Raw genomic sequence first — 22,472 nt, 5'->3', positions numbered from 1 at the left:
CATCTAATTTAACCTTTAGAGTTTTAAGAAACCATACTTTTCTAATACTTAAAAATTGATTAAAAGTTAGGAAAACGAACTCTCCCTCTTTGCCTGGGACTGTTCCAGAACTGAAAAATCCAGCATACCAAGAAAGCCCATTTCTAAGCAAACCAATACAGTTAGACCCATGACAATACAATGGCTGTAAAACAGATCAGTACACCAATGTCAGTTTTACACTAATAAGAACTCCAATTAAGCAGATAAATAATTTATTCTTTATTATTTCATTATTATTTCTACATAAATGTACAATTTCCTCAACTTATGTAGAAAGTCAGGGTTATTTCTCACATCAGCTGAAAATGCAAATAACAATGTTTTATCATCTTTCAGGATTATGTTACCAAATACATTATAATTTTTGTGACTTCTATTTTGTCTATTACACAAGAAATTGTGAAAAACATTGTCTCTAATCAGATATATCCTCATTTTTATAATCTTAGTAGTAGCAGAATAATAGAAATACTTTTCTGAGTTTTTTATATTTATAACAGAGTTTAATGTCTGCTTTGTCTTTTCTCTTAAAATTACAGCTGATATAATTTACAATTGATTTTAGTGGAACCAAATCTGATGCCTACTTTGGATTTTTTCTCATTCCCCACCACTTCTGTCCCTGGGCATTGCTTCTACTGGGCTCTCTCACATCCTGGGAGTAGGAGCCAAACATCCTAATTTAAGAACAAATGATATAAAATGTCTGGATGGTTGATATCCTCCATCAATCACTATTATAACTTTTCTCCGCATCAATTATTTAGTAATTTAATCTGTATTTTATTTAAAAACTTGTCTGTGTCATTCTTTATTTGTTATGAGCATTAAATTAACTCCCATGGAGGAAGACCCTGTGGCATTAAATTGATTGCTGTTTGGAAGAACTATGTAAATATTCCCAATCACTTAGAGAAGAAACCAGTTGAGTACTCACACAGTGAGTTTTCTGTTCCCTCCAATTCATTATATTTTTATTCAACTTTGGATACTTTGAGTTATTGCCATGCAATTTTAAAGATGACAACAGTATTTTACTACTGTGTTTCTCATACATCTGGAGGGAAGAGCTAATATGCTGGAAAATACACAAAACCATAGTTTGACCATGGATGGTCTTCCTGGCATTAGCTAATGAATTCCAGACTAGATTATAAATTTCATAAAGGTAGGCTTTGGGCAGCCTGAGTGGCTCAGCGGTTTAGTGCTGCCTTGAGCCCAGGGTGTGATCCTGGAGAGCCAAGATCAAGTCCCACGTCAGGCTCCCTGCATGGAGCCTGCTTCTCCCTCTGCCTCTCTCTCTCTCTCCTCTCTGTGTTTCTCATGAATAAATAAATAAATAAAATCTTTAAAAAATAAAAAAAGGTAGGCTTTCTGTCTACTTTATTCACCATTGTATCCCCAATGTCTCAGCACAATGGCTGACACATAGAAGGCAAGCAATAAATACTTGTTAAATAAATGAAGTAAAAGGCTTAGGAAGAAAACAAGTTCATAGGAATAAACTTGAAAATATTAGCAATTGAAATATATTCACATAAAAATTTTAGGTTAAAACATAAACTGCTTCAGGTTACAGCCCTGTATGTCAGGAATATCTTTCTCTTCAGTTATTTTTGGGAGGAGGTCTGAGTGGAAAAGTTGAAATATTCAAAATCACTAAGTTGACACTGAAAAAAAATAAGAATAGAAGAAAAAATAATAATTTTTTTCTAGCTCATCATTTAACTTTTTAATGCACTGTGTATATGGATTGCAAATAGTTTATATTTAGATTTCACAAATTGGTATGGACTTTAACCAGCTTAAAACTATCTTAAATTTACTGTAGCCTAGAGAGTACTTTCTAAAAATTACAATGCTCATTGATTTTTAGAATCTCTTTATCAAGTTTTTATTTAAATTCCAATTAGTGAACATACATTGTAATATTAGTTTCTGGTGTAGAGTTAGTGATTCATCACCTGTACATGACACCTGGTGCTCAACACCACAAGTGCCCTCCTTAATACCTGTCACTCATTTGATCCATCCTCCTGCCCACCTCCTATCCAGTAACCCTTAGTTTGTTCTTTACAGTTAAGAGTCTGCTTTATGGTTTGCCTCTCCCTATTCTTTCCCCCTATGTTCATCTGTTTTGTTTCTTAAATTCTGCATTTGAGTGAGATCATATGGTATTTGTCTTTCTCTGACATATTTCACCTAGCATAATACCCTCTAGCTCCATCCACATCATTGCAAATGGCAAGATTTCATTCTTTTTGATGGCTGAGCAATAATAGTCCAGTGTGTGTGTACCACATCTTCTTTATCCATCCATCAGTTGATGGACATTTGGGCTTTTCCCATAATTTGACTATTGTTGGTAACGCTACTATAAATATCAGGGTGCATGTATCCCTTTGAATCAGTATTTTTGTATCCTTTGGGTAAATACCTTGTAGTGCAGTTGCTGGATCATAAGATAGTTCTACTTTCAACTTTTTTTTTTAAGATTTTATTTATTAATGAGAGAGAGAGATGCAGAGACACAGGCAGAGGGAGAAGCAGGCTCCACGCAGGGAGCCTGACGTGGAATTCGATCCTGACGAGTCTGCAGGATCAGGCCCTGGGCTGAAGGCAGCACTAAACCGCTGAGCCACCTAGGCTTCCCTACTTTTAGCTTTTTGAAAAACCTTTATACTGTTTTCCAGAGTGGCTGCAGCTGTTTACATTTCCATTAACAGTTAAGTTTCCCCTTTCTTTACATTTCTTTACATTCTCTCCAACACTTGTTGTTTCCTAAATTGTTAATTTTAGCCATTCTGACAGGTGTGAGGTGATATCTCATTGTAGTTTTGATTTGCATTTCCCTGATTCAGTGATGTTGAGCATCTTTTCATGTGCCTCTTGGCCATCTGGCTGTCTTTTTTGGAGAAATATCTGTTCATATCTTCTGCTAATTATTTAATTAAATTATTTGGTTTTCGAGTGTTGAATTCTAGAAGTTCTTCGTATATTTTGGATACTAATCCTTTAGCAGATAACTTATCTGCAAATATCTTCTCCCATTCAGTAGGTTCCCTTTTAGTTTTGTTCATTATTTCATTCTCTGTGCAGAAGCTTTTAATTTTGATGTAGTTCCGATAGTGTATTTTTCTTTTTTCCTTTTTGCTTCAGGAGACATATCTACAAAAATGTTGCTAAAGTCTATGTCAGAAAAATTTTTGGCTGTGCTGTCTTTTGGGATTTTAATGGTGTCAGGATTCACATTAGGTCTTTAATTCATTTTACATTTATTTTTGTGTATGGTAAAGGAAAGTGATCCAGTTTCATTCTTTTTCAAGTTACTGTCCAGTTTTCCCAACACTTATTGTTGAAGAGACTCTTTTTCCCATTTAATATTCTTTCCTGCATGTGGAAGATTAACTAACCATGGAGTTGTGGGTTCATTTCTGGGTTTTCTGTTCTGTTCCATTGACCTATGTGTCTGTTTTTGTGCCAGTACCATACTGTTTTGATCTCTACAGCTTTTTAATAAAATTTGAAGTCCAGAATTGTAATGCCTCCAGCTTTGCTTTTCTCTTTCAAGATTACTTTGGCTTCAGGAATATTTTGTGCTTGCATACAAATGTTAGGATTGTTTATTCTAGCTCTGTGAAAAATGCTATTGGTATATTGACAGAGATTGCATTAAATGGGTAGAATCATTTGGGTAATATAGACATTTTAACAATATTTGATCTTCCAATCCATGGGCATAGAATATTTTTCCATTTCTCCATATCATCTTCAATTTCTTTCATCACCATTTTATAGTTTTCAAAGTGCAGGTGTTTCACCTCTTTGGTTAGGTTTATTATTAGGTATTTTATTGTTTTTGATGCAATTGTAAGTGGGGTTGATTCCTTAATTTCTCTTTCTGCTGCTTCATTACAGGTGTATAAAAATACAACAGATTTCTGTACATTGACTATATTCTGTGACTATTGAATTTGTGTATCCGTTCTAACAACTTTTTGGTGGATCCTTCCCTATCCATTCATCTGTCCAAAGACATTGTGGCTCCTTCCACAGTTTGGCTATTGTGGACATTGCTGCAATAAACATTGGGGTGCAGGTGTCCTGTCGTTTCACTACATCAGTACCATTGGGGTAAATACCCATTAGTGCAATTACTGGGTTGTAGAGTAGCTCTATTTTTAACTTCTTGAAGAACCTACACACTGTTTTACAGAGTGCCTGTACCAGTTTGCATTCCCACCAACAGTGCAAGAGGGTTCCCCTTTCTCCACATCCTCACCAATATTTGTTGTCTCCTGTCTTGTTAATTTTAGCCATCCTCATAGGTTCACATGAGGTGCTATCTCATGGTGGTTTTGATTTGTATTTCCCTGATACTGAGTGATGTGGAGCATTTTTTCACGTGCTTACCAGCCATGTGTATGTCTTCTTTGGAGAAATGTCTGTTCATGTCTTCTGCCCATTTAGTGACTGGATTGTTTCTTGGGTGTTGATTTGGTAAGTTCTTTATAGATCTTGGATCCTAGCCTTTGATCTGATTTGTCATTTGCAAATATCTTCTCCCATTCTGTAGGTTGTCTTATAGTTTTGTTGACTGTTCCTTTTGCTGTGCAGAGGTTTTTTATCCTGACTAAATCCCAATAGTTCATTTTTGCTTTGTTTCCCTTGCTTCATAGACATATCTTGCAAGCAGTTGCTGTGGCCAGGTTAAAAAAGGTTGTTACCTGCGTTCCCCTCTAGGATTGTGATGGATTCTTGTCTTCCATTTAGATATTTCATCCATTTTGTGTTTATCTTTGTGTATGGTGTAAGAGAATGGTCCAGTTTCATTCTTCTGCACGTGGCTATCCAATCTTCCCAACACCATTTGCTGAAGAGACTGTCTTTTTTCCAGTGGATAGTCTTTCCTGCTTTGTCAAAGACGAGTTGACCATAGTATAGAAGATCCATTTCTGGGTTCTCTATTCTGTTCCGTAGACCTATGTGACTGTTTTTGTGCCAGTGCTGCACTGTCTTGAAGATCACAGCTTTGTAATACAGCTTGAAATCAGGCATTGTGATGCCCCCAGGTTTTCATTTTCAACATTCCTCTGGATATTAGGGGTCTTTTCTAATTCCACATAAATCTTAGGATGATTTGTTCCAACTCTGTCCATGGTATTTCAATAGAGATTGCATTGAACGTGTAAATTGCCCTGGGTAGCATTGACATTTTCACAATATTAATTCTTCCAATCCATGAGCATGGAATATGTCTTCATCTCTTTATGTCTTCCTCAATTTCTTTCAGAAGTGTTCTGTAGTTTTTAGGGTATAGATCCTTTACCTCTTTGGTTAGGTTTATTCCTAGGTATCTTATGCTGCTTTTGGGTGCAATTGTACATGGGATTGACTCCTTAATTTGTCTTTCTTCAGTCTCATTGTTAGTGTACAGAAATGCCCTGATTTCTGGGCATTAATTTTGTATCCTGCCACATTGCTGAATTGCCATATGAGTTCTATGAATCTAGGGGTGGAGTCTTTTGGGTTTTCTATGTACAGTATCATGTCATCTGCGAAGAGGGAGAGTTTGACTTCTTCTTTGCCAATTTGAATGCCTTGTATTTCTTTTGGTGGTCTCATTGCTGAGACTAGGACTTCTAGTACTATGTTGAATAGCAGTGGTGAGTGTGGATATCATGTTCCTGATCTTGGGAAAGGCTCTTGGTTTTTCCCCACTGAGAATGATATTTGCTGTGGGCTTTTCATAAATGGCTTTTAAGATGCTGAGGAATGTTCCCTCTATTGCTACACTCTGAAGAGTTTTGATCAGGTGTGGATGCTGTATTTTGTCGAATGCTTTCTCTGCATCTATTGAGAGGATCATATGGTTCTTGTTTTTTCTCTTATTGATGTGATCCATTATGTTGATTGTTTAATGAATGTTGAACCAACCTTGGATCCTGGGGATAAATCTCTCTTGGTCATAGTGAATAATCCTCTTAATGTATTGTTGGGTCCTATTGACTAGTATCTTGGTGAGAATTTTTGCATCCATATTCATCAGGGATGTTGGCCTATAATTCTTTTTGATGGGGTCTTTGTCTGGTTTTGGGATCAAAGTAATGCTGACCTCATAAAACAAGTTTGAGAGTATTCCCTCTTTTTCTATTCTTCAAAACAATTTTAGTACAATAGGTATTATTTCTTCTTTAAACGTGTGATAGAATGTTCAGGGAAGCCATCTGGCCCTGGACTTTTGTGTCTTGGAAGGTTTTTGATGACTGCTTCAATTTTCCTTGCTGGTTATTGGCCTGTTCAAGTTTTCTGTTTCTTCCTTCTCCAGTTTTGGTAACTTATGGGTTTCCAGAAATACATCCATTTCTTCTATATTGCCTAATTTGTTGGCTTATTCTTGCTTACAATACGTTTTTGAAATCATTTGTATTTCCTTGGTATTGGTTGTGATCTCCTTTTTTGTTTGTGATTTTATTGAGTCTTTTTTCTTTTTAATAAGACTGGCTAGGGGTTTATCTATCTTATTAATTCTTCTAAAGAACCAGCTCCTGGTTTTGTTGATCTGTTCTATAGTTCTTCTGGTCTCTATTTCATTGAGTCTTTATTATCTCTTTATTATTGAATCTTTATTATCTCTCTTCTTCTGCTTGGTTTAGGCTTTTTTGCTGTTCTTTCTTCGATTCCTTTAGGTGCGAGTTTAGTTTGTGTATTTGAGTCTTTTCCAATTTTTTGGAGGAAGGCCTATATTGCGACGTATTTCCCTCTTAGGACTGCTTTTGCTGTCTCCCAAAGATTTTGAACTGTTGTATTTTCATTTTCATCAATTTTCCATGAATCTTTTTAATTCTTCTCTAATTTCCTGGTTGACCCATTCATCTTTTTAGTAGGACCCTCTTTATCCTCCATGTGTTTAAGTTTCTTCTAAATTTCTTCTAGTGATTAAGTTCTAGTTTCAAAGCATTGTGGTCTGAAAATATGCAGGGGACAGCCCTACTCTTTTGGTATTGGTTGAGACCTGATTTGTGACCCAGTAAGTGGTCTATTCTGGAGAACATTCCATGTACATTTGAGAAGAATATGTATTCAGTAGCATTGGGATGGAATGTTCTGTATACATCTGTGAAATCTATTTGGTCCAGTGTATCTTTCAAGGCCCTTGTTTCTTTGGTGATGTTCTGCTTAGAGGACCTGCCATTTGCAGAAAGTGCCATGTTGAAGTCTCCCACTATTAGTATATTATTATCTGAGTATGTCTTTACTTTGGTTATTAATTAATTAATATACTTGGCAGCTCCCACATATGGGACATAAATATTCATAATTGTATGTCTTCTATTTGGATAGACCCTTTAAGTATGATATAGTGTCCCTCTTCATCTCTTATTACAGTCTTTGGTATAAACTCTAACTTACCTGATAGGAAGATTTCTACCCCAGCTTTCTTTTAAAGACAATTTGAGTGATAAATGGTTCTCCACCCCTTCATTTTCAGGCTGGAGGTTTCCTTATGTCTAAAACGAGTCTCTTAGGGATCCCTGGGTGGCGCAGCGGTTTAGCGCCTGCCTTTGGCCCAGGGCGTGATCCTGGAGACCCGGGATCAAATCCCACATCGGGCTTCTGGTGCATGGAGCCTGCTTCTCCCTCTGCCTGTGTCTCTGCCTCTCTCTCTCTCTCTGTGACTATCATAAATAAATAAAAATTAAAAAATAAATAAATAAATAAAACGAGTCTCTTGTAGACAGCATATAAATGAGTCTTGCTTTTTTGTCCAGTCTGATACCCTGCATTTTTTGATGGGATCATTTAGCCCATTCATGTTCAGAGTAACTATTGAAAGATAAGAATTTAGTGTCACCGTATTACCTATTCAGTCCCTGTTTTTGTGGATTGTTTCTTTGGGCTCTCTCTTTCTTTTACAGGGTCCCCCTTAATATTTTTTGCAGAGCTGGTTTGGTGGTCACATATCCTTTCAGTTTCTGCCTATTTTGGAAGCTCTTTATCTCTCCTTCTATTCTGAATGAGAGCCTTGCTGGATAAAGTATTCTTGGTTGCATGTTCTTCTCATTTAGGATCTTGTATATATCATGCCAGCCTTCCAGGTCTCTGTAGAGAGGTCTGCTGTTAATCTGATATTTATTTCCATATAAATTAAGAATCTCTTGTCTGGAGCCGCTTGCAGAATTTTCTCTTTATCTTTGAAATTTACAAATTTCACTATTAAATGTCAAGTTGTTAAGCAGTTTTTATTGATTTTTTTGGGGGGGTCCTATCTATCTCTTGGATCTGAATGCCTGTTTCTTTCCCCAGGTTAGGGAAGTTCTCAGCTATGATTTGTTCAAATATATTTTGTGGTCCTCTCTCTCTCTCTCTCTCTCTCTGCCCCTCCTGGAATCTCAATTAGATGTATATTCTTCCTTCTAAAGTTATCATTTATTTCCCTAAGCCTTTCCTTGTGGGTTCTTTTTTTTTTTTAATTATTTATTTATTTTTTTATTTATTTATGATAGTCACAGAGAGAGAGAGAGAGAGGCAGAGACACAGGCAGAGGGAGAAGCAGGCTCCATGCACCGGGAGCCCGATGTGGGATTCGATCCCGGGTCTCCAGGATCGCGCCCCGGGCCAAAGGCAGGCGCCAAACCGCTGCGCCACCCAGGGATCCCCTCCTTGTGGGTTCTTAATTGCTTTTCTTTTTTCCTCCGCTTCTTTCCTTTCCATGAACTTGTCTTCTATGTCACTCACTCTCTCTTCCACCTCATTAACCCTAGCAGTTAGAACATCCAGTTTGGACTGCATCTCATTTAATCTATTTTAAATTTTGGCCTGATTAGATCTCAATTCTGTAGTAACAAAGTCTCTAGAGTCCTTTATGCTTTTTTCCAGAGCCACCAGGAACTTTATAATTGTATTTCTGAATTGAATTTCTGACTTCATATTTAAATCCATGTTTAGTAACTCTGTTGCAGAATATTGCTTCCTGTTCTTTCTTTTGGTGAATTTTTCCTTCTAGTCGTTTTGTCCTGTGCAGAGTGCTTGCATGAGTGAGTTGAGTCAAGAATATCAACTACGACCTAAGTAAAATACACCCTAGATGATTCCAAGAGGTCAGAGACCAGAAAATAAAAGAAAAAGAAGAACAGAACAATATAAAACAAAAGGACCACAAAAGAGGAAAAACAAATTTTTAAAACAAAGTAGTAAAAATTAAAAAAGAAAAAACAAAGAAGAAGAAAAAGAAGGAGGGGTTCATGGTGAGGAAGTGGTAGTGGAAAGAGAACATAGTCTCCCCAAGGGGACCTAGAGAGTTATCCACCTGGTTCTGAGTGTATTTTGTTCTGTATCCTAGAGGATGCTCAATCCCAAATTTATTTTATTTTTTTAATAATAAATTTATTTTTTATTGGTGTTCAATTTGCCAACATACAGAATAACACCCAGTGCTCATCCCATCAAGTGCCCCCCTCAGTGCCTGTCACCCATTCACCCCCACACCCTGCCCTCCTCCCCTTCCACCACCCCTAGTTTGTTTCCCAGAGTTAGGAGTCTTTATGTTCTGTCTCTCTTTCTGATATTTCCTACCCATTTATTCTCCCTTCCCTTCTATTCCCTTTCACTATTATTTATATTATATATATAATATTATATATATAATATATAATATTATATTATTTATATTCCCCAAATGAATGAGAACATCTCCATCAATCCCAAATTTATATAATCCCCAAAATTTATATGAAGACCCAACATTGACCACAAAAGCATAAACAAAATAGAGAGGGGCAGAATGGCAAGGAAAAGAGAATATAATCTCAGAATGAACCAACGTGGTGTTCTACATGCTTCTGGGTGTATTCTGGTCTTTGTGTTAGAAGGTACTAACTTCCACCATTGTAAAACAAAATGAGACAGAAAAAACAAAAAACAAAAACTCATATCCCGTATATCTACCAAAATTAAATTGAATATGTTGAAGGGAATCCAAAAGTGAAAAACATATCTAAGACATGTAATTGTAGAAATATGAAAGTCAAAAAGGAAAAAGCTTAAAAACAAAAAGAGTTGGTAAAATATTGTAGTTAAGGTGGGAAAAGAGAAAAAATATTGGAAATTTTTAACCTGATATAAAAAGAAGTCATAATGAAAAAAAAGAAAAAAACACTTTCTACATACTATTTTCCCTCAGTCCTGGAGCTTTCCAGTGCTGTTTCTTTAATAAAATTTCTTTTCCCTTGTTCTTCCAGCAGTTCTTCTTGGGGGGAGGGGGTCTGCTGTGCTGATTCTCAGGTTCCTGGGTAGAGATATCCCACCCCTTGCCAGGTGCCAGGCTCAGTGTGAGCTGTTTATCCTGTGAGGCCTTTGTTCTCTAGAGGCCCCTCCTCCCCCAGGTGAAAGGTGAAAAGAAAAAAAATATTGGCAGTGGCCAGCCTTCCAGCTCTGGAGCCAAGAGCTCCCTGCAAGTACCAAACCACAGTCTCCCAGTCCACACTAGCCTAGATGCTCCTGGGTGCAGGTGTGGGTGCCCTGATCTGCACAGCTTGTGGGGCGCCCAGCAGCAGGAGAGTTCTCACTTTCCTGTGCCCTCCTCACTTCTGCCTGTCCCAGGGGGAATGGAGGATAAACGGCTTTGTCTACTTAGGCACCCTCTGATTATGGACCTGGACTCCTGGGGACCACCCATCCCTCCTGAAGGGAACAGAGGACAGCCGCCTCCATCTGTTGTTGGGCTCTAGGGTAAAGGAAGCCCCTGAGCCAGTCTGCATAACCAGCTGGCTTCTCTCAAATGCCCTGGAGGGTTGCAGCACTCCACTCCTTTACTGATATGGGACCTCAGTTTGCTGTGAGCTTTCTCCCGGGTGCCACTACTCTTATTGTGTCTCCAGGAATCTTGAGGTTTCATTGCTGCTCCTGCCATTCTGCCCAATTTCCTTGCTCAGCACTTTTCAGTCAGGGAAAACTCAGGCACGAATTTTCAAAGTTCTCCCTTGTCCAGGGCTGGGCTTTCAGGCCCCAGAGGCTTTCATGGCTCAGCTTTTGCCCAGCTTGTCACGGCTCCTCTCCCCTCCACTTACTTACTTACTCTATCATCTATCTATCTATCTATCTATCTATCTATCTATCTATCTATCTATCATCTATCTACCTTCCTACCTTGTCAGAAGCAAAAACTTTTCTCTCTGTAGTATTCCAGCAGTTCTCTCTTTATATCTCAGGTTGAACTCTTAGGTGTTCAGGATATTTTAAAAGTTATCTAGGTGAGTTTGTGGGATCAGATGAGTCAAGAACCCCTAGTCTTCTGCCATCTTGCCTCCTTCCAATAGTTCTCTTTTTTAGTGGAGTCTTGTCTGGTTTTGGATTTAGGGTAATGCTAGTCTCATAGAATGAATTTGGAATTTTTCCTTCCTTTTCTATTTTTTTGGAACAGTTTGAGAAGAATAGGTATTAAATTCTTTAAATATTTGGTAGAATTCCCCTGGGAAGCCATCTAGCCCTGGACTTTTGTTTGTTGAGAGATTTTTGATTACTGATTGGGTTTCTTTGCTGGTTATTAGTATTCTCAAGTTTTCTATTTCTTCCTCTTTCAGTGTTGGTAGTTTACATGTGTCTAGGAATTTATCCATTTCTTCTAAGTTATATATTTTGTTGTCATATAGTTTTTTATAATATTCTCTTATAATTGTATTTCTATAGTGTTAGTTGTTATTTCTTCTCTCTCATTGGTGATTTTATTTATTTGGGTCCTTTCTTTTCTATTTGATAAGTCTGGTCAGGGGGTTATTAATTTTATTATTTTTTTCCTCGAAGAACCAACCCCTAGTTTCATGGATCTGTTCTGCTGTTTTCTTAATTTCTATGTCATTTATTTCTGCTGTAATCTTTATTATTTCCCTTCTTTCATTGGTTTTAGACTTCACTTGTTTTTCTTTCCCTAGCTCCCTTAGGCGTAAGAGTGTAAAATTAGTTGGCTTATTTGAAGTTTTTCTTGCTTCTTGAGGTAGGCCTGTGTTATATGCTTATGATGCTTTTGCTGCATCCCAAAGGTTTTGGACTCTCCTGTTTTCATTTTCATTTTTTTCGTGTAGTTTTTAATTTCATCTTTGATTTCCTCATTGACCCATTTATTATTTGGTAGCATATTCTTTAACCTCCATGTGTTCATGGTCTTTCCAAATTTTTTCTTGTGGTCGACTTCAAGTTTCATAGCATTGTGTTTGGAAAATATGCATGGTGCGATCTTAATCTTTTTGTACTTGTTGAGGCCTGATTTGTGACTTAGTATATAATCTATTCTGGAAAATGTCCCATGTGCACTTGAAAAGAATATGTATCCTGCTGTTTTAGGATAGAATGTTTTGAATATATCTGTTAAGTAATCTCACCCAGTGTTTCATTCAAAGCCATTGTTCCCTTGTTGATTTTATTTGTAGATGGTCTCCTCATTGATGTAAGTAGGGTGTTAAAGTCCCTTACCACTATTGTATTATTTTTTTAAGATTTTATTTTTATTATTTATTCATGAGAGAGAGAGGCAGAGACACAGGCAGAGGGAGAAGCAGGCTCCATGCAGGGAGCCCGACGTGGGACTTGATCCCGGGTCTCCAGGATCAGGCCCTGGGCTGAAGGCAGCGCTAAACCGCTGAGCCACCTGGGCTGCCCCGACTATTGTATTATGACCAATGAGTTATTTTATGTTTGTTATTAGTTATTTTGTACATTTGGGTTCTCCCAAGTTGGACGCACAAATATTTACAATTGCTAGATCTTCTCATTGTACAATCCCCTTCTCCATCTCTTATTATAGTTTGGTTTAAAATCTAGTTTGTCTGGGGACACCTGGGTGGTGCAGTCAGGTGTCCAACTCTTGGCTTTGGCTCATGTCACGATCTCAGGGTTATGAGGTTGGTTCCTCATTGGGCTCTGTGCTCAGTTTGGAGTCTGCTTAAGCCTCTCTGCCTCTCTCCCCTTAAATAAGTGGATAGATCTTTTTAAAAATCTAGTTTATCTGATATAATTTTTTGCTATATACTTTAGCTCTTTTGATTTCCACTTGTGTCATAAATGTTTCTCCATCTTCTCACTTTCATACTATAGCTGTTTTTAGGTCTTAAATTAGTCTTTTGTTGGCATTATATGGATGGATCTTCTTTTTTAAATCCATTCTGACACCCTATGACTTTTGATTGGAGCACTTAGTCCATTTACATTCAGTGTAACTATTGATAGATATGTATCTAATGCCATTTTATTACTTGTTTTGTTGTTGTTCCTGGAGATTTTCTCTGTTCCTTTCTATCTTTCTTTGTCACTTTCTTTCCCTCCCACTCAGAGTCCCATTTAATACTTCTCGCAAAACTAGTTTAGTGGTCACAAACTCCTTAGTTCCCCTACCCTGGGAAACTCTTTATCTCTCTTTCTATTCTGAATGATAGCCTTGATGGATAGTATTCTTGGCTGCAGATTTTTCCAATCCAGTATGTTGAATATATCATGCCAGTATCTTCTGGCTTGCCAAGTTTCTGTGGAGACATATGCAATTAGCGTTATTGGTCTTCCCTTGTAAGTTAGGGACTTCTTTTGTCTTGCTGCTTTTAGGATTTCTTTCTTTATCAATATATTTTCAAATTTAACTGCAATGTGTCTTGATGTTAGCCTGCTTTTGTTGATTTTGATAGGAGTTCTCTGTGCCTCCTGGATTTGGATGTCTATTTCCTTTCCCATATTAGGGAAGGTTTCAGCTATTATGTCCCAAAATAAACCTACTGCCCCTTTTTCTCTCTCCTTTTCCTCTGGGACTCTTAGATACAAATGTTATTATATCTGATGTAGTCGTTGAGTTCCCTAAATCTATTTTCATGATCCACAATTTTTTATCTTTTGTTCAGCTTCATTATTTTCCATTATTCTATTCTCTTTATCACTTATTTGTTCCTCTGCTTCTTCCATCCTTGAGGTCATTACATCCAGTAGGTTTCAAATCTCAGTTAATGCATTTTTCATTCCTGAGTGTTTTTTAACTCTTTTTTCTCTGTAGTAAGGGTCTCTCTGATGTTTTCCATGCTTTTCTCTGGGTCAAGCATCTTGCTTATATCTGTTTTGACTAGATCCCTGGCATGACACGACCTTTTCTTGTTCATTCTTTTGGGATGAATTTCTCCATCTCGGCATTTTTGTCTAGGTCTATGTCTCTGTGTATTAGAAAAGTATGCTGTGTTTCCTGCTTCTGAGAGTAATGGCTTAATGAAGAAGAGGTCATATAGTGTTCAGTGCCCAGTGCTTTAGGGAATATTTCTGGTGTGTGCTGCATACACTCTGCTGCTGTGTTTTGGCTGCTCTATGTCTCAGGTGTGTTCTTGAAGAGTTTCTTCTTGCCTGTAGTTGGCAGTGTCTGGACCTTAGCTAGAGTGTGGTGAGTTTTAACTATGTATGCTCTGATCTGCTTGTTAAATGAGAGTGATGCTAGAACTGAAGACTGGAAGAACTCTCTGGTTAGTAGACATAGTCCTGTGGGGTCTCTACTGGTCTCCTGGGAAGAGGCCTCCTGTGCTGGTCCTTAGACACACTTTCCTGAGAAAAGCAATATTTGCAGAGCACAGGAGGGGAGTGTGGAGGGGGGGGGTGTGTGTGGGATTTGATGTTAGGCAGCTAGTGGTATTGTCACAGTGCTGTTTACTGAAATTGGTTTATGCTAAAGAGCAGGGAGTAAAATGGTGCCCATCAGCTTCTTTGTCCCCAGAGAGTGGTCTTCAGACCCCTCTCTTTGCTTGCTGCTGTCAAGGAAGAACTCTCAGAAGAATGAATAATCCCCTTCGTGAAACTCAGGCATTTTAAAGGTTGCTTTTTCATGCTTTCTCCGGGTTGCTTCCCTGCCTGGAGCAGTACAGTGCACTTTGCTCTATCTAAGCCAAGCTTGCTGAATTTTAAAACTCCAAATTTTAGGGATATGATGTGGCAGGGGTTTGTGCTAGTCCTCTGAGGAGGGCCTTTCCACACTGGGATGGATGCAGGTTTGATTATAAAGGGCAGTTGCACCAGAGTGTAGGTGCATGGGATTCAGAACAAGGATGGCTAAAGAGCCAGTGTCCTTGTTAACCACCCTCAGTAGGTGTTTCTGCACCTTTGCTGAGGGGTTGAGGAGGGAAATGGAACCCACTGCCTCTTTTGTCTCTGGAGAGGCATCTCTGTGAACCCCACTTCTCACAGATACACTCGAAGAAAAGCAAGCGGTCTCTCCCTGTGTCTCTTAGGTGATCCTCAGATTGCCCCATCTGCCCCTAGGTTGCTTATATGCCTTCTCTCCAGGAGTAGGGCAGCACCCTCAAGGTTCTATCCCAGCCAAGCCTGGAACCTCTAAAACTCCAGTCTTTGCACCCAAGTGGTTGCAAAAACTCATGGAAATCAGCCCCTCTTGTTTTCCTAGCCAATGGCTTTGGGAAGTGTTCTCTTTGCGTGATCCCCCTGCTCTCTCTCTCTCTCTCTCTCTCACACACACACACACACACACACACACAGCTTTCTCTGCGCTGAGCATTTCTTCCCCCCTGCAATACTCACGATCTATTTCTCCCCCAAACCACATCTCCATACCTCTTACTTTCCACAATTTGGCCTCTTCTCTCCATCTAGTTATCCACAGGTCAATTTCTTGGGTATTCAAGAAATACGATTTGATAACTATCTAGCTGTGTTCATGGGACAAGGCAAGCCTAGGATCATTCTACTCTGCCACCATCTTAATTCCTATTCAGAATCTTATTAACAATGATTCTTCACAATAAATCTAGAAAAAAAAAGACCTACATTAATAAGTTGGATTATAGATGTTTCCTATTTACTTTAAAGGCAAAAGTAGAGCACTGAAAGGAGATGAGCTCATAACAAAACAGATATTAGCAGAATGAATGGCTGAAAAAACAAAAATAAATATCTTCACTAAGTTAACATTTTCAATGGGAGTGGTGATTTTATATCTTTTCTGTTTCTTTTATTCTGTAACAATTTTCCTTCCCTTTTTTGACGAGAAATTGGGTCATTATTACAAAAAACAGAATGATGGAAGAGTATAACTAGTTGGGTCAACACTTATCATAGAGCTACAGTAATTGAGACAGTCATTGTGATATTGGAGTAAGTATAGACATAGATAAATGAAACAGAATAAAAGGCTCAGAAATAGATCTATGTATATATGGTCAACTCAACAAGGGTATCAAGAGAATTCAGTGGGGGAAAAGTGGTGCAACTTTTAAGTCCATATGCAAAAAGAAATGAACCTCACAAGCCTCACTCCATCTACAAAAATCAACTTGAAATAGATCCCAGAATTAAATATAAAAAATAAAACTATAGAGTTATTGAAGAAAACATTAGAGAAAATCTTTGTCATCTTGGGTTGGGTAAAGATTTCTTAAATATGTTATAAAAAGCACAAACCTTAAAATTTTTAAATTGATAAATTAAACTTCATGAAAATTTAAAACTTTTGATTTTTCTAAAACATAATTAAGAAAAAGGAAGGGAGAAAATATTTGAAAATATGTATCTAGTAAAGGATTTGTATACAATACATATAAAGAACTCAACACCCAGTGTCAGCTCATCAGCCCCCGCCCCCAGGCCTCCCCCCCAAAAAATAACTCTCAAAACTCAAAAATAAGACAAAAAAATTTAGAATTTTAAAAATGGGCAAAGGAGGAGCTCCTAAGTGACTCAGTCAGTAGAGCATGTGACTCTTTAACTCAGGGTCATGAGTTTGAGCACCATATTGGGCATAGAGATTATTAAAAATAAAAATGGGCAAAAGTTTGAATAAACACCTAACCAAAGAAGATATACAACTGGGTACTCAAATAAGCTCATGAAAAGATGTCAACACTGTTAGTTCTTAAGAAAACGCAAGCTAGGGATGCCTAGGTGGCTCAGCAGTTGAGCATCTACCTTGGGCTCTGGGCATGATTCTGGGTCCAGGGATTGAGTCCTGCATCAGGTTCCCTGTGAGGAGCCGGCTTCTTCCTCTGCCTGTGTCTCTGCCCGTCTCTCTGTTTGTCTCTCATGAATAAATAAATAAAATCTTAAAAAAAAAAAAACCCGCAAGCTAAAATCACAGTCAGATTCCACTGCATCCTCACTGGAATGACTAAAATTTAAAATACTGGGATCCCTGGGTGGCTCAGCAGTTTGGCGCCTGCCTTTGGCCCAGGGCGCGGTCCTGGAGACCCAGATCGAATCCCACGTCGGGCTCCCGGTGCATGGAGCCTGCTTCTCCCTCTGCCTATGTCTCTGCCTTTGTGTGTGTGTGTGTGACTATCATAAATAAATAAAAATTAAAATAAAATAAAATACTGACAATCCCAAGTGCTGACAATGATGTAGAATAACTGGCGCTTTCATACATTGCTGCTGGAATGCAAAATAGTACAACTACTTTGAAGAGCACTTCTTATCATTAAACCAAACAATTCCACTCCTAGTATTTGTCAAGCGAAATTAAAACATATTTTCACATAAAAACTTGTTCTAGTATGTTCATAGGACCTTTATTCATAATAACCTAAAATTGAGAACAATTCAAATGTCTCTTAGTTGATGAATGCACAAATTTTGGCAGATTCATATGATGGAATAAAAAGAAACAAATATGTAACAGAATGGATGAATGTCAAAAGCATTGTGCTAAGAGAGAGCAGCCAGACACAAAAAGCCACAAACTAAATGATTTCATTTATATGAAATTCTGGAAGAAACAAAGCCATAGCAACAGAAATCAGATCTGTAGTGGCTTGGAGCCAGGAGTAGGGGAAGGAGATTTTCTACTGAGGGACCCAAGGGAACTTTTTTGGGTAACAGAAATGTTATATATAATTGTGGTCATGGTTACTGGACTTGGTGAATTTTATTGCATATAAATTATATCTTAATAAACCTGATTTAAAATACAAATGCTTCATAGTTGGTTCAGTATACTTTCTATTGTATCACTTAATGCCTGGCATGAGTCAAGGTCTAGTTAGGAGAACAAATCACATCCCGGGTCTCTACTTCAAGAAGAGATTTTATTTAAGGGATTGGTTATACAGGTGTGGGAGATTTGAAAGAGTAAATCAATAGAATTGAGATAATCAAAAGATGATAGCTGAAAGAACTGTTAAAATCCCTAAAGCTGAGGGAACAAAATGGAACTGGTCTTGTTAAGCTCAGAGGAGGGACTTCCCAGAGCTGTGGGTGAAACTTCTGAGGAAGGGGTACCCGCCCCCCCCCCCCCAGACTACTGGTGGTATCTCTGCATAGATGAGAGAGATTAGATTTTCTGAGTGTTGCACGACGGAGGAAATGGTTGTCACCAGGAGGAAGGGCCATTGCTGGGACAATGACAAGAAAAGGAAAAACAGGAACGATTAATACTTTTTCTGTCCTTTTTTAAATCCTCCAAATCTCTAATGGCGCCTATGGGTGAAATCATCAGGAACTCGGCTATGGAAAATAATATTTTTGAAGATTTTTTATTTTAATATAATTTATTTATTTGAGAGAGAGAGTGTGTGTGTGTGTGTGAGAAAGAGAACATGAGCAGGGGAAGGGATAGAGGGAGAAGTAGATTCCCTGCTGAGCAGGGAGCCCTGTACAGAACTCAATAGCAGGACCCTGGGATAATGACCTGATCCTGACCTGAGCCAAAGGCAGACGCTTAACCGACTGAGCCACCCAGGCACCCAGAAAGAAAATATTTTTTTTTCAAGAGCCTAATCTCAGGATCAGAGAACAAATTATAGGAAGTATGGATGTGGAGCTGAAAGACAACAGGTCAATGACATGTCTGATTTATCCCACTTTAGTAATAAGATTAATCAGTAATTTCAGGTGATTTCAGCTTAATCCCTCTATTATTACATTCCCAATCATTGTTTCACTTAATGGTTTTAACATCTATTGGTTATTATTACCTAGATTCATGATTTCATTTGGGGTTACAACACAGAAATCTTCTGATTTTAGTATTATTTTCACCCTCATTAGCTGCAGTTCTGTAAAGAAGAATGTATTCTCATGAACAATTTGTTTATCCTAAAATACAATTTGTACAGGAAAGACAGGAAAAATCTTGATTATTTCTATTGATTTCATGGTGACCTAGCAACCTCTAAAAATAATCAATGAATTAGTGGCTTTTGTTAATATTAGAGACTCATCACTTTTGTTTATATACTTGATATTTTTAAATCCGTTATAGGCATTGTTCTTTTAAAAAAAAAGATTTTATTCATGAGAGACACACAGAGAGAGAGAGAGAGAGAGAGGGAGGGAGAGACACAGGCAGAGGGAGAAGCCGGCCCCATGCTGGGAGCCTGAGGTGGGACTCTATCCCAGGTCTCCAGGATCATGCTCTGGGCTGAAGGTGGCGCTAAACCGCGGAGCCACCCGGGCTGCCTCAGGATTATTCTTTTTGTCATTCAGATTGTCCCATCTTAGGCCAGTGGGTGCCTTCCTGGTATTTTTGTTTGTTTGTTTCCTATATATTTATTCTAGGTTATTCTTTTTTTTTAAGATTTTATTTTTATTATTTATTCATGAGAGAGAGAGGCAGAGACACAGGCAGAGGGAGAAGCAGGCTCCACGCAGGGAGCCCGAAGTGGGACTCGATTCCGGGTCTCCAGGATCAGGCCCTGGGCGAAAGCAGCACTAAACCGCTGAGCCATCCCGGGCTGCCCTATTCTAGGTTATTCTTACAAAAATATCAACTATGTCCAATTTAATTCTGTCCCCTCTCCCATTTGACTCTAAATCTGTCAGATCTTGGAAGAAATTTGCAACTTATTTCGCACTTTTTCCACTTAGTAAGCTGCTAATAAACACTTGAATTGTCTGGTGTTGAGCTATCTTATGGAAACATTCTTAAGTGGCCTCTCAACAGTACAAACAATTTAAAAAGCCAACTTTAATTATAAAATTTAATAAAGTTTCTCAATTCTAACCAACTCTGCAAGTCTTGTCTTGAAATCTTGGCTATTATATGTGTTCCTGGGGCAGAAGTGGAGGGGGGGAAATAACAGAGCAACAAGTAAGTAGAAGAAAATTATACAACATAGAGAGGAAGTACTTTAAGATTTTAAATCAATGTGTGGTTTTTCTAAAATAAAAGATCATAAATTTCCTAAAATGGATTCAGTTTACCTCCTACTATTGAAATGATGACTGTCACTATAGCATGTGGAAGCAACTAGAGAACTCAATATAGATTCTGGGACTCAACTTTTTAAGGAAGCCTCTTTTTCATCTAGAGTTAGCCGTCTTTTGGTCCACATTAACACTTCTATCAATGTATAGGTAAATAAATAGATAAATGTTAGTACCTCCAGCCATGCCACGGTTAAAACTTGGGGGAAAATTTCCAAAGCTTCCCCTTCTCTAAGTGCCACTGACATTCTTTCTTAAAAACTCTTGAATCCTTGCCCTCTTTTTTTCCCCCTCCACATTGTTATAGTTTAGACTTTCAGCTTAACTGAACTATGTTAATTGGCCTCCTATTTGCCTCCAATCTTCACACTATTATCAAAGTAATCTTTCTGTAAATTGATTATATCACAGTCCTTGATTAAAATCCTTAAACAGCTTGTTGCCTTTAGAAAATAAATCCACATTTTTAAATAAAGATTTTATTTATTTATGAGACACACACACACACACACACACATACAGAGGCAGAGACACAGGCAGAGAGAGAAGCAGGCTCCACTCAGGGAGCCCCATCTGGGATTCGATCCCAGGACTCCAGGATCATGCCCTGGGCCAAAGGCAGGCACTCAACCGCTGAGCCACCCAGGCATCCCAAAATCTACATTTCATTTCTTAACACGGAATATAAGACCCTTCATGATGTGGCCTTTATTTAACTTTCTGTGTTCCTCCTTTCTGCCTCCTGTGGCATCTCAGGCCCCCTCAAGTCCTGTCCTCAGTGCTCCAGCAATTCTGAAATACTGGCAGAACATTTAACTACACCAGGCTCTAATGCCTCTCTGCCCTTAAATAAAGCTGTTTCCTCTATTTAGAACAACTTTCTTCTCTTTTTTTTCCCAAATAGTTAATGAAGATTCATCCTTCAAAAGAAGGCCCTGCTATCACTTCCTCTGGGAAGCCTTACCTGATCTCCTTCACACTCAGAGAAGATTAGTTGCCTCTACAATCTCATTTGGTTCCTTGGCCAACTTGGCATCCCCACAGTGATAACTATGCTAAGTGGCATTTACTGTCTCTCCTGAGCATCCTCATGTATTTAATATTTAACCCCAGCACCCAGCACCATGCTTGAGTATACCTCAATGAATGTTTGTTGAGAGATTGAATGAATAGTTGCATAATCTTAGCCCAGCATTTTCCAAACATTTTTTCAAAGTAGTTGTACCAATTTATACTACTACCAAAAACATAACTGAGTTCCTTGTTCCTCTGCATTGTCACCAACCATTGCTATTGTCAAATTTTAAAATTTAAAACATTGTGGTAGGTCTATGGTGATATTATTGTATTTTTAAATAAGTCTTTAATATACTAATAGATATGGTGTTAAGAGAAGCCTCCTCTCCTTCCCCGACCCTCATATAATTATTAACGTTTCCTAAAATAGCAAATGCAAAGGCCCTGCAGTTAAACTTATTTAAGAAACAGTAGGAAAACCAGTAATCTGGAGAAAGATATAAAATTGTAGTCAAGATCTTGGAATCAGAACCAGAACTAATCTAATCAGGGGTTCTCAAATTTTGGTGTAAAATGATAACCCAGTATGTTGTTAAAATTAAACATTCTTGGGTTGCATTCCCCAGAAATTCTGCTTCAGTAGTTTAGATCTTGGGCCCTAATATGTATATTTAAAAGTAAGTACCTCAAGTGATTCTGATGCTGTCGGTTTTAAGTCCACAGAATGAGAAACAGTTTAGAGAGTAATACTTCTTCCTAAATGAGTATAGTATTGCATATTACAATGTAATTTATGAGACTGTTTTGTCTATCATCTGGCTAATCTTAAAGCTGGATCTTCTATCTCTGTGGGTATATGCAGTAGCATTTTACAAAATTAAAATTAAGCCCGCTTGGAGAAATTTACAATAGATTTTGCAATAAGTGAAGACCTCTGATCATTTGCAAAACCAAGAGCGATTATGGGGAAGTGGCATGGTGGAAGATCATTGGTGTTCCTTTCAGAAGTGGATTTGATATTCAGCTGTGCCATCTTAGGCAGGTCCCTTAACTTCTCTGAGTTTCTATTAATTACCTAAAATTAGTATTATATCCAGCCTACCAGATTTGCAAACCTGTGTAAGGTTCAAAATTACACAGTGGCAAAGTGCTAATACAAATACGATTTAATCATTGTTAGAGGAATGATCGTTGTTTTTGATTGATTCATCTGCTTAAAGAAATAATATTTAGCTTCAGGGGCATTT

The sequence above is a fragment of the Canis aureus genome, chromosome 10, assembly GCF_053574225.1.
Source record: "Canis aureus isolate CA01 chromosome 10, VMU_Caureus_v.1.0, whole genome shotgun sequence".
Lineage (NCBI taxonomy): Eukaryota > Metazoa > Chordata > Mammalia > Carnivora > Canidae > Canis > Canis aureus.
The sequence above is the reverse complement of the archived record's forward strand: the minus strand, read 5'-3'. Positions refer to the sequence as shown.